This window comes from Myxine glutinosa, chromosome 9, assembly GCF_964187855.1.
Source record: "Myxine glutinosa chromosome 9, kmMyxGlut1.1, whole genome shotgun sequence".
Taxonomy (NCBI): domain Eukaryota; kingdom Metazoa; phylum Chordata; class Myxini; order Myxiniformes; family Myxinidae; genus Myxine; species Myxine glutinosa.
This window is the reverse complement of record NC_136269.1, coordinates 56253831-56265694: the sequence shown is the minus strand read 5'-3', so window position 1 is coordinate 56265694 and position 11864 is coordinate 56253831. Positions and strand designations below refer to the sequence as shown.

At 45.1% G+C, this 11864-nt stretch overlaps 1 protein-coding gene across 4 annotated transcripts in view; it reads left to right on the top strand.

The window, feature by feature from the left end:
- The window catches only part of LOC137435377 (serine/threonine-protein phosphatase 2A 56 kDa regulatory subunit epsilon isoform), a 169709-nt gene that overhangs the window by 1434 nt on the left and 156411 nt on the right, over positions 1-11864 (top strand). The window contains exon 1 of one of the 4 annotated variants that reach the window (XM_068129120.2): positions 1732-1872. The exons of the other annotated variants lie outside the window; for them this stretch is intronic. The gene's annotated coding sequence lies outside the window, so the exon portion shown is untranslated. Of the gene's footprint in view, positions 1-1731; positions 1873-11864 lie in introns of those variants that run through there. 4 annotated transcript variants of the gene reach the window in all.

The following is an 11864-nucleotide window of genomic DNA, read 5'->3' as shown; positions in this document are numbered from 1 at the left end:
AATGGTAGTCGTAATGGTAGTAGTAATGGTAGTATTGGTGATGGTGGTAGTGGTTATGGTGGTAGTAATGGTAGTTGTGATGGTAGTAGTGGTAGTGGTTATGGTGGTAGTAATGGTAGTAGTAGTAGTGGTGGTGGTCGTGGTTATGGTGGTAGTAATGGTAGTAGTGGTGATGGTCGCAGTAGTGGTAGTGGTTATGGTGGTAGTAATGGTAGTAGTAGTGGTGGTGGTAGTGGTTATGGTGGTAGTAATGGTAGTAGTGGTGATGGTCGCAGTAGTAGTAGTGGTTATGGTGGTAGTAATGGTAGTAGTGGTGATGGTCGCAGTAGTAGTAGTGGTAGTGGTTATGGTGGTAGTAATGGTAGTAGTAGTGGTGGTGGTCGTGGTTATGGTGGTAGTAATGGTAGTAGTGGTGATGGTCGCAGTAGTAGTGGTGGTGGTAGTGTGCTATTGCTGTCACGGCAGTATTTGTATATTTTTAGTAATACGTCCAAATCCCTGAATGAACCTCCTTCGTAGATTTTGGCTCCGGCCAGGTTCGTTCAAGTTGTTTTGGGTAATGGGAACAAAGAATGAAACATTGCAAATGGAGGGTTATGAGTTGAGTGAAAGACTTTAAACTAACTCGTGAAACGGAAACTTTGTATTAATCCGTGTGATAGTAGTAGTAGTAGTAGTAGTAGTAGTAGTAGTAGTAGTAGTAGTAGTAGTAGTGGTCGTTGTAGTAGTTGGTGGTGGTGGTGGTGGTGGTGGTGCTTGTTGTTTCCATGGCGATGGAGATCTGCTTTAGCTAGTGCTTTGTGTAAATGATTTATCTCACGGTGAGACGAATGTGTGAATGTCATGCTTGTCTCATTTCCATAAATGCATTGGCAGGAGAAGGTGTGGTGGCATGAGTAGTAGTAGTTGTAGTTGTAGCTGTTTGATGCCACTATTTGATATGCAGCGAAGTCTCGATCTTGGCAAAAGTCCCTGCTATGAAAATCCTCAAATCAGAATGAGTCTGTTTTTAACCCAATGCTTTCAATATTAACAAATTGATATCCAGTGTGCAGTATTTCAAAGTGACATCCTGTACATATCCGACTCTTGTTTTCCTTTGAACATTAGATTAAGGGGCACTTTGATGATTGCTCCTCGGGGTTCCAGAGTTAAATCCCCCTCCTATTGGAAAGTTTTACCTCTCAGGGTGTTAAGTTTTTCTTTGGAAGGACTTTTGTCCGCACGTCACCTCTGCGAATAATTTCACATTTCAAGCCAACTTTTGCATTCTCTTGAATAAATCAAAAAAATTTTTTTAACACAAATTATCTGTTGTGTTGTAATGCAATTCCACAGTTATCCCGAAATGACCCCAAAATTCCACCCCCCCCCCCCCCCCCCCCCCCCCACACACCTCGGAACCCCATTGACCGCCATGGCCGTGCTGGTGGCGGCGTTTGGACGTTGCAGCTGCTGGGACCTGCTTTGTAATGCTGTCACTGTGTGCTACATTAAAGTGCCTGTAGTGGTGAGATGCAATGTGCATTAACAATTGATGCTCGCTGCCTGCCATGCAGAAAATGATGAAAGGTCATTTCCAGTGAGCTATCACTCTCCAAACCTCCTCCTATACATACTTTTCGGATTTTTTTTTGCAGTTGTGCCATCTAAGGTTTGATCTTTTGTTATGTATTGTTATTGTTGATGTTATTGTTTCCCCCCCCCAGAAACTGGAAGGTAATGTTGTAACGACTGTGAGAATCCTGGTGCGTTGGCTTAACGGTCAAGGTGGCTGGCTTAAGATCCGTGGGTCGGGTCTTGAGTTCAAGCCCCCTGTCGTGCCGTTGAATTGACACCGGGTGGGTCGACTCAGCCTGCCATCTTTCCAAGGTTGGCAAAATGGCCAGCCAGGCAGCCGCAAGCTGCGTACGAATAAATAGAAAAGTAGGAGAATGCTTATTTATTTATTTATTTATTTATTTATTTATTTATTTGGCACGTGATTCGTTTGAAACTGGACTGGCAGGATTGCCGAGAGCTACACATATTCACCTCACCTCCATAAGCTGTCTAGCATGGGTTGGAGTCTCAGCCCAGCTATAAACTCATTCTGATGTTTCAAAGGACGGGGCGTTTCCTCAATGTGTGTGTTGACCGTCGGATGGGTGTTAAACTGGGCGTCCTGTTTGCCGGCATGAGTTGATAGATGTTAAAGATCCCACAATGTCCTTTATGAAGAGCAGGTGAGCTATCGCCGGCACAATGGCCAAATTCCGAATTTCTTCTCTAATTACTTAGTTGAGCGTTGAGCAGGCCTGGCCAGCTGGCTTGTGAAAGACTTCGGCCAAAAAAAAATACTCCCCCCAGCCAACCCTGCAAGAACCTGGGAATAGTTGTGGCCAATAAAGAAAGAAGAAGAAGATTCGTTTGAAACTCTTGAAATGGGTTAATATTTTGGGTTTTTCATTTTGCTGTTCATTTGAGTGCATGAAAAATATTGGTTTGCAAATGAATATTTTGTATTGGGCCAAAGGTGAGCAAACTAACGTATTGCAGGGCCGCATGTTTGGCTCTCAAAGCTCTAAAGGCTGTGAGAGCATCCTCATTCCACCCCCCCCCCCCCAATTTACCATGATTGCAAGTTTCAACTTAAATAGCACTGGGGAGAGCGCTCACCCCCACCAGGCTGAACAGTTCACGTTTTGTATCCCACCGATAGGGCGGATCTGGATCCGGACCTTAACCTAAATAAAATGGGCTTGTTCTTATCACCTAACCAACTCGTCCACTAACGTTTTGAGATATCGTGCTATATATCATTTTGGTCCCCATCTCTGAATGGTGAAGAATCGCATAAAAAATTATTTGATCCGGATCTAGGTTTGGATACTCACCAAAATCAAATCGGTTCTTCCTAGTCACACACCCAACCTGTTCACCAAGTTATGTCTGAATCCGTCCAAGACATTTGGAGATATCCTGCTCACAGACAAACAGAGGTGAAAACGTAATCTCCGTCCACCTTCATTGGAGGTAATGACCCTCTTAATTAAAAGACCTATATGTTATATATATTACATTACATTAACATTGAGGATTGAACAACATCAAAACGAAAGAAAAAGCATTTGAAGTCATAAAGTTCGAGCTTTAATGTGACTTGTGGTGACCACATTTATCTCCGCCACCTTAGGTGGCTGGTGGTGGAGGGAGGTGGGTGTGATGTTTTCACCTCTGTCTGTGAGCACGATGTCTCGACAAGTTATGGACAGATTCGGACTAAAGGTGGTGGACACGTTGGGTGTTTGACAAGGGTGAACTGATTCGATTTTGGTGAAGATCCAGATCCAATAATTTTTTTCATTTCAAAATTGATTCTTCATCATCAAGATATGGAGCCGAAAACTATATATAGCACGATATTTCAGAAAGTTGTTCACGGATTATGAAACACCTTTAGTGGGGCGGCTTAGCCCAAATATTCAAAAGAATTGTGCATTTTGTGAAACAAGCACCAAATTTGGCACAAATGTACATTAATATGTTGCGAACATTTTCAGATATTGGGCCACTTGAAATTCCGTAATTTTTTTTTTCAAATTTTTTCAAATTTCGTAATTTCAAATTTTTCGGGTGACACCGTCACAATTTCGGTCTTCGAGGCCGGCCGATAGGCAAAGTGTGACCGGAAGGGACGAGGTTCTCCTGACCACGTGGCCCTCGATCTGGGAAGCGAGAGGCGTTCCATTAGTGGACGCGCCCCTCACGCCCGACTTTTGGGCGGCCCCGGCAGGCCGTTTGTTTTGACGTTCCGTGACAGGCCCCGCACCCCCACCTCCGGGCCGACCGGAAGCTTGTGCTGAGTACATCATACCTGAACAACTCAGTGAGGCAGAACACAGCAGTGCACACCAGGGTGACCCCTTCAGTGCATAAACCAATTAACCTGTCCACTGCAGGGCATATAGAAATGAAGTTATTTTCTGCATATAATAATAATATAAGTTCAGTTCTATATAACAATTTCTGTTATCACCACTACCACTACAACTACCACTACTACAAGCTTTGTCTGGAATTTTGTGGACTAACAGACAAACAGACATACAGACAAGCTGGGATCAAAACATTACCTCCTTCCACCATTGAGTGTAGAGGTAAACATCATGGAAATTATATCATGCCCTAGATTTAATTCATGCTTACCCGTGTATTTGCTTCACTGGTTCACAAGGTCTTTTGCATACATGTAATTCAGACTCTCGTCTTCATTGCTGACCACACAATGTTCGCAACATATTAATGTACATTTGTGCCAAATTTGGTGCTTGTATCACAAAATGCACAATTCTTTTGAATATTTGGGCTAAGCCGCCCCACTATATCGGCCGGCCTCGAAGACCGAAATTGTGACGGTGTCACCCGAAAAATTTGAAATTACGAAATTTGAAAAAATTTGAAAAAAGAAATTACGGAATTTCAAGTGGCCCAATATCTGAAAATGTTCGCAACATATTAATGTACATTTGTGCCAAATTTGGTGCTTGTATCACGAAATGCACAACAGGTTTGCTATGCTGCTACACTACTTGGCGGATTAATTGGTTAGATGACAAGAACAAGCCGATTCGATATTGGTTCAGGTCCGGATCCATATGCAGCCTATCGGTGGGATACAAAACGTAAACTGTTCAGCCTGGTGGATGTATGCGCTCTCCTGAGTGCCCGTTCTCGTTTGTTTGAATGATTTATAGTTACCATACACAGTTGGGTGGTCCAGAATAATATGAGAAAAAAATTGTAACAACTTTTTAATGTTCTCACCATCCATAATTGTTCCTTTGGTCATAAAAATACTGTATGTGAAGTTTTAGGGATATATTTTAATATTTAGAGGTAGCTCAACTAACCTGAAATTTCAGTATATATAGTCTATACACTATACAGGTGGAATTGGTATATAACGCAATACACAAATTACACATACAGTACATACAAATTCTAAACACATCTACCAGCTGGTTATTCAGTCTTTTCCAGTTAGGGTCTTCTTGTTGCTGTCAGGGAATGTTTTTTCTGTGTTCCTGCACAAATTGCAGCAGGAACTGAAGTTGATCTTCATCATGTGTCAGCAGTCCACTGAACTCCTGAATTAGTGCAACTCCTCGTTCCGCATGGTCATTTACCACTTTCATGGCCTTCACAGTCTCACACGCTGCTTTAAAATCCTCTCGGTCTTCCCAAGTCTCTGGGTCTGCTTCCAGAAAACTGTCAGGAAGGTCCATCTTTTCAAAAAGCATACGGGATTTCTGTGTAACAAAGTCCTCCAAACCACTTTCCTGAATATTTCCCAGATCAACTTGGATGCATTTCGGAGGATCTTCTTGTCCTTCATTCTCCAGTGCGAGGATCATTTGTTGTTTCACTGCTGCAGGCACATTCTTGTCAAAGAATGCAAGACCAATCAGGTCCTCTGATAAGTACCACAGATGGCCTGCTAGTTTCATGGTTGCTGCCTTCGAAATTGCTTGGTTTACATCTTTGTACTGCACCAGAGATTTTAGAAGAAGCCGCAAGAGGAGCTGTCATCCATGCTCTGATGTAAATACGGATGGTGAAGATGGCAATGTCTCTCAGTCCTTTCTCCTTTCTGCTGTTTGCTGGTGAGTTTGAACTGACTTCTGAACATCCAAACCTTCAGGCTATAGATGACCTTTGACATCCAACGGGCATGGGTCCTGGGGCCATGAACCGGACTCCTTTTGCAGGAACTCCACCCACAAAGATTACACACAGTTCCAATAATTCCCGATAATCATCTCTTGGCTGGATTTCAGCAAGCTGACTCCCAACGAAAAGCCAGAACATCATCCTTGATATCAGAAAGGGATTCACTAACCAATTCATCTGTGGTTGCATTATCAAAGTTATCCTGATCCAGAAATTCCCAGCGAGCCTGGAATTGTTTGAAGATTAAGATCTCTGGTCCAGAGCAGGGCCCCATGCAGCTCACAAACACTGCTCCAATCACAATTTCAAGTATGTGGTGGCGACAAGCAAGAAATAGCAGTTCGGTGCCCAGTCCTTGTTCAATTAACACACATGCTCTGGCCAGCCTACCTGTGTTGGAACTTGTTGTGTCAAAACACAAAGCTCTCACAGCGTCCTCAATCCCCCAATCCTTCAAAGCATTTATAACGGCATCTGCTGTGCTTGTCCAGTTCCAGATGGCAATCTGCCAACAGTCAACAGTTGGGATATTCCAACGCCAGACACAAGTACTGGAAGGCGGCCGACTGGTTCTTTGCCAGTCAGGTCGGGGATCAGTTTTCCATCCCAGTGTACTGTTAGTGGCACACCCGCTTTGAATTCAGCCTTTAAATCTTGTGACTTCTTTGTTCGATGTTGTTGCCGGAGGCGGCGAATTGAGGACTGGCTCAATGCAAATTCCTCAATATCATGCCCAAGACTCTGGGCTGTTGCAGTCACCACCATCATTGCCTTTCTGTCTGACAATTTCGTTCTGTCCAAAGCAGCACTTGGTGATGGTGACACAATGGGCATCCTTTTGTGCTTTTTGCGAGGTGGAGTTTCTCCAGTGACTCGCTGATCTTCATCCTCAGTTGACTCATCTGCAGACTCAGAGCTGCTGCTAGAAGATACAATAAGAGTGGCATTGGATGTGCCTGCTTCTTGTGCTTGTTGTTCATGGTAGGCCCTCGTTTCATGCCGCTCCCTTGCTGCTGCTTTCCGCTTCTCCTTCTGATTGAGCCTGGCATCAAAACCAGCCATGGAACCTCGCCTCCCCTTCTCGCGTTGGGCAAGTAAGAACTCTTTATCTTCCTGTATAGTCATCATGTTCAGAGCATCTGCATGAGCAACATCAAACAGATTATCAAAAGCAAACAGTCAAGGCTTCTTCTTTTTCCAACTGAGTTTTCGACTTTCTATTCTTGTTCTTCTTGAGAAGTTGCCATTGTTAAAACACGTTTTCAACCTTGGATTGGCAATGATGTCTTTGTCTTGTAGGAAGGAATGTGTGCCATCTGTCAAAATTCTTGGATTTCATTGATCGTCAGAGCAGACGCCTCTCGTTTGGACTTCTTTAATGTCAGATGTTGGTACATAAAGAAACTCAGCACTTGCCGCAAGGAAGGTAGTTTTACACCAGCAATCACTTCATTTAACGATCCTATAAGGTACACCCTTTCTCTGAATTTTGTAGCCATTGTGAATGAATCTGGGGAAGATACAGTAAGAAAAAAAGGTAATTAGAGGGAGTTCTTACAAAATTGGGTGTTTATTTTAATGGGGGTAGCAAAATAAGCATGGGAGACCATGTCAGGGACTTGAAATATAAGGGGAAACTGAACATCTAAACAGTTGCAGTCACATTTTGGCAAAAAATGTCATTTTGTGAATGACAATAAAAAGAAAACATGTTACACATAATTGATAGAAGTGGGCCTATGCCCTATATAGCCCAATACAACAACAACAACAACATGCATTTTAAGGCCATTTTCCTTGCAAGAGCGGGGGTTAGCCTTGCGGTCCCCATGACAATCTTCTCCATTTTGCCCTATTTTCTGCATATCCCCTTGATAACCCCCTTGCCCGCATTTCTTCTTCGACCATCTTTAGCCAAGTCTTTCTCGGTCTCCCCCGTCCTCTACTTCCTCAAACATTCATTTCCATCACTCTTCTCAACCAGTCACTTTCATCCTTCCTCAACACATGACCAAACCATCTCAACCTGTCTCTCTTCACAGCATCCATCACAGGCTCTATTCCCATCATCTTTCGCAATTCATCATTTGGCTTCCTCTCTCTCAATGATACTCCACACATCCACCGAACCATTTGCATTTCCACCCTTTCCAGCTTTCGTTGCTGCTCTACGTTCATTACCCATGTCTCGCTCCCATAAATCATAACACTTCTCACACATGCAGCATACACCTTTCCCTTCAGCTTCAACGACACTCCCCTCCTCGTCAGCACGCCACTCAGTTCCCGAAACTTCTTCCATGCACATCTCACTCTAGCAACCGTTGCCGAGTCTGATCCACCTTCTGCATTCAGCATGTCTCCGAGGTAGCAAAATATTTTCACACCTTCCAGCTTCACGCCGTCTCCAAGATCCAACTCAACATTTCCTCCATCTGCAGCTCCGTCTGTGCACACCTTACACTTGAATGTAGCTGCCACACTGGTTAATGACCCTCTCAAACCACTACATTTTTGATGAACCCACTCAGCGCACATTGTACATTGAATTGAGTTCACTCCGACACCCTTCCTGCACATAGCACATGGCCACTTCCCAGTTCTTTCCACCTCACCACATGCTTTACCACTTGCCATCACCTTTGTTTTTCCGATATTCACCTTCAGACCTTTCGTCTCGATACATTCCTTCCACTTGTTCATCTTCTCCTTCAGTCCATCCATACTTTCTGCAATCAACACCAGATCATCTGCATACAACAACTCCCATGGTAAACCCTCCTTTACGTTCCGAGCCAGCACCTCCATCACAGCTACAAATAGTAGTGGACTTAGTACCGATCCCTGATGCACTCCCACCTTCACCTCAAACTCACCACTGTTCCCGTCCTTCGTCATTACAGCTGTGCGCGCTCTTTTGTACATTGCCATCATTACTCTGATCAACCATTCCTCCACTCCTAACTTCCTCAATGCCCATGTCACTACTTCACGTGGAACCCTATCGAATGCTTTCTCCAGATCAACAAACCCAAGAAACAACTTCCTCCTCTTCTCCATGTACTTCTCCTGCAACTGCCTCACAATAAAAAGCGCGTCTGTCGTTCCTCTTCCTGGCATAAATCCAAACTGCATTTCGTCAATCTTCACTTTCTTCCTTATCCTCCTCTCCAACACCCTTTCCAATACCTTCATTCCATGCTCCAATAACTTTATCGCTCGGTACGAGCCACAGTCCAGAGGGTCACCTTTCCCCTTGTATAGAGGGGCGAGGGTACTCGGTTCCCAATCCACTGGAATGCGGCCTTCTTTCACCACCAGATTGCAGATCTCTGTCATTCTCGTCACACCCCAATTTCCCGCTGCCTTCAACATATCTCCCACAACTCCCGTCGGCCCTCCCGCTTTTCTCCTCTTCATTGCTTTTATCGCTTCCTCAACTTCCTTCTCGGTTATCTTCTCTGCCGGTCCTAAAACTGGGTTACTCTCTATGTTGCCATCCCATTCATTCTCTGCATTCAACATTATTTCCATGTATCTCTTCCATCTTCCTTTAATTCCATCTGAGTCTACAACTATTTGTCCCACTTCATCCTTCAAGCAACTCACCCCCATCACATCACACCTCTCTTTCGCTATCTGCTTTGCAATCCTGAATACCGCTCTCTGACCCTCTTCCAAATCCAAGCGTTCTCCGAACATTTTCCTGCATACCTCCTGCGCCTTTGCTACCTCTTTCTTTGCAGCCTTCTTGGCTGCCTTATAACTTTTATGCTCTGCCTTTTCTGCCCCCGTACCCTTCGCCTTCTGCCACTCCTTGAACTTCTTCCTCTTCTCGTCGATCTTCTTTCCAACTTCATCACCCCACCACCATGTTTCCGAGTGCCTCGGTGGTCCTTTTGTCCATCCACATACCTCACCAACGGCTCCCAACAGACTATCTTTCATTGACATCCAACCACTTTCAAGCTCAACCACATCATGCTCCACCATACTCAGCCTCTCTTTTAATGCCTCCCTCACTGTCACCTCTTTCAACCTCCACACCTTCATTCTCGGTTGGTACTTCACCCGCCGAGCTCTCCTCACACCTTTCAACCTTATGTCGCAGACAACCAAGTGGTGCTGTGAAACAGCCTGCTCCCCCGGGATCACCTTTGTGTCCCGGAGGTGCCCCCTATCTCGCCTACGCACCATCAGGTAGTCAACGGTTGTCGTGTATGCACCGGAGGTGCCCCACCTGACATGTATGTAACAAGCTTATTATCTACTTTCTGGAACTGAGTATTACAAATCAACAAATCAGCTCCATCAGCAAACTCCAAAATCCTTTCACCTTCTCCATTTCTCACACCATATCCGTAACCCCCATGAACTCCCTCAAAACCGTCCATACTCCTTCCCACATGTCCATTTAGGTCTCCTCCTACCACAACAACTTCCTCATCTTTCACGTTTTCCATCAGCTTCGCTATTGCACACCAGAACTTGTCCTTCTCTTCATCGCTCCGACCAACCTGCGGAGCATATCCCGAGATGACGTTCACCAAGAGCTTTCCAATCATCAATTTCACCATCATCAACCTATCACTCACTCTCGTCACACTCACCACACTGTCTACAAACTCCTCAGAAAACAGGACACCAACACCATTCACGCCCTCCAGGCACCCTTGGCACACAAACTTGTATTTCTGTCCCTGCCTACCCTTCACCATTCTCACACCACTTCCCTTCCATCTCGTCTCCTGCACACAACATATGTCCACTCTTCTTCTGACCAATACTTCCACCACTTCTCCTGATCTCCCTGTCATTGTCCCTACATTCCATGTCCCAAACCTCAGAAACCGATCTCCACGTCGGGCATCAGACTTTTCGTCGTCATAAATGGAGTGATTTCCACCGTTGCTTCGATCGGGTTCCCCACCTTGAGTTTTGACGAGAGGGAGTGGGGTCCCCCACGGGGTACTTCGGGCTGTACCCTGCCCATATGTAGTTGTAATTGTCATGGTTCTCTTTTTGAGGCAATGTTTTTATGGCCGGATGCCCTTCCTGACGCCAACCCTTTTAGTCGCCTCTTACGACACGCAGGGATACGGTGTACCTATTCTAAACCGGGGTACACACCGGGCCCTATATAGCCCAATGTAGTATTGTAATGTTAGGCTAGGCATAGGATAGGCTAGGCTTTATTATTTAGGCCTAGACAATAGACATAATAAATTCTGCTAAGTGTTCCAAGTACTACTGATATTTAATATAGGCCTAATATTATATTTGATTATAAAACCTTCATAATTACATACATTACCTTCATAAGTATCTTGTATCCAAGGAAACCATCCCAAAAGTGTCAGGGATCTTGATCAGCAACAGACTTGTTCTAACTTGTCCTGGTCAGAGGTAGGTGATTTTCTGGAAGGCCGAAATGTTTAAAAAAAAAGTCAAAATTTGAAACCTTACCTCCACAGGGTACAATGCATACTGCATGGACCCCTCAAAACATATTGTTACAGACGTGGCTTAGATGTTATTTACCGAGCGGTTTGGTATGACCACGTCTGCACAAGTTACCCGATTATACCCGAACGTTGACTAATCGCGCTACGCTAGGTCAATGAAGGAAAAGACACACAGCTGGGATTAAAATGACACGACACCAGGGATACGGTTCTCAAGACCTCCGGAGGAGATTATATTAGGGCGGAAGGTCAGATTACAGGGACGAGAGGTACAGCATAGAAAGACAAGCACTTAGACACACTCTTATATTAACCCCAACAGACGACAGATAAACGGGACAAAAGGCTGACTCACACGGGGATTGATGGCTAGGAAAGGCAGGATCGATGGCTCCAGGTGCACCTGGGCTCAGGGACAGAATCGACTCGGTCCGGTCCAGAGATGCGGGAGGTCTCACAGCGCTCGAGGTGGCGTCTTGTCGTCTCAAGCTGGGGGCGCATCTGACCTCACATCCGGTGAGTCGCTTCGTATATCCGGCGGGGAGTGACACGCCCTTGGCTCGTTAGCTCCGCCTCGTGGAATCGGCACGTTGCTTCTCATTGGGTGCGTGCGGGGGGTTTACCAGGCTCCGCCCTTGACGAGGAGCTGACAGCCAGCCCCTTCGTGGTAACCCCGTGGAGCGCATG